General features: G+C 39.3%; 1 non-coding gene across 1 annotated transcript; it reads right to left on the bottom strand.

Moving 5' to 3' along the window:
* Positions 1 to 340: 340 nt before the first annotated feature.
* LOC132508455 (U6 spliceosomal RNA) lies at positions 341 to 443 on the bottom strand. Its single transcript, XR_009536594.1, has one exon. It is a non-coding gene; the product is annotated as a U6 spliceosomal RNA (small nuclear RNA).
* Between the last annotated feature and the right edge of the window lie 932 nt (positions 444 to 1,375).

Genomic DNA, 1,375 nt, shown 5'->3' with positions numbered 1-1,375 from the left:
ATAAGGGAACACAATCTCAGAGAGGGATTTGGTGTACCCTAGACACTGGACCTCCAGGCAAAGCCAAAAATCGAATGTCCAAAAGTATAGAGGGAGCCAAGGTGCTTTCTGACTCCAAGTCACCATGAGGACTACAATGAAGAGCCCATTAGTGATGATGCACATGAGTCAAGAAAGAAGGAGCCTTCTGGAATATTCTGCTCTGAAGCAGATCGTATGAGGTTTTGCACAACCCTTTAGGAAAAGATGAGTAATCCCCCGTAATAACAGAGACTGAATTTCTAGGCAGATCAACAGCATGAGAGCTCAGAGTAAAATTTAGTTTAAGTCTTTTTTTTTTTTTAACATGGAACGCTTCACGAATGTGCGTGTCATCCTTGCTCAGGGACCATGTTAATCTTCTCTGTATCATTCCAACTTGAGTATATTCAGTGCCAAAGCAAGCACTTGATAAGTCTTTAGGAAGCATAATGTGTAAAATGTTTTCACGTTCCTGAGACTGCTGGGAAAAATTCATACCTGGGAGATATTGATGAGGCCATATATCATTTCGATCATATTGTCCTTTAGCTTTTCCTATTTGAAACAAATTTTTGAAAAGCTTTACTTTCTTAGTCTCTTTCTATGGGGGAAAAAAACACCTATTAAATATTTTCATTTTTCATTGTTACGATATTGTTTTGTCCAATGGCTCCCAAGCCTGACTAGCGTTCACTATTCCCTAGGGTGAATATTTTTTAAGTATATAGTCCTGTGTTCTATCCTTAGGAATTCTGATTCATTAGCTTTTTCCAACCCAAATATAATGGTCAAGAGAAGAACACTGAAATTCATGATGCAACATGGCTAAAAAATGGGGTTGCCGGAATTCTGATTCCATTGTTCACTGGCTATCTCGGTATGATCCACATGCTTGGAGACCCTTTGAAAGAAATCAGAAAAGAGGCAACAAACAGATCAATCACTGATTCAGCCTTTAAGTATAACTAAAATCTTTTTTTTTTGATTTAATGGAATCGTTAAGGAACAAGATTATTCCATCAAAAGAAAATTATTTTTAGAAAATGGAAATTGGCAATATACCCACTGACGCCTGGAACAAACTCAAATGTCTACATTTCCAGTGGGAATGAAATCTGACAGCTAGGGAGTCCAAACGTGCTGACAGTACAAAAATAACCACCTGTTGCTGAATAGGAGAAGAAGTAACCAGGTGGGATACGTACTCCACAAAGGAAATTTGAGCAGGCTCTTGGCTTCCTATGGGATGAAAGGGAGTAGGAAAGCTGGCAGCAGGGAGGTTGAGAAGAGGAAATCTGAGCAGGTTTCCTAGCTGTCTTCCTTGCAGGGGAAGGCAGGATTGAATTGGAAAGAC

The sequence above is a fragment of the Lagenorhynchus albirostris genome, chromosome 17 (genome assembly GCF_949774975.1).
Source record: "Lagenorhynchus albirostris chromosome 17, mLagAlb1.1, whole genome shotgun sequence".
Lineage (NCBI taxonomy): Eukaryota > Metazoa > Chordata > Mammalia > Artiodactyla > Delphinidae > Lagenorhynchus > Lagenorhynchus albirostris.
The sequence above is the reverse complement of the archived record's forward strand: the minus strand, read 5'-3'. Positions and strand labels throughout refer to the sequence as shown.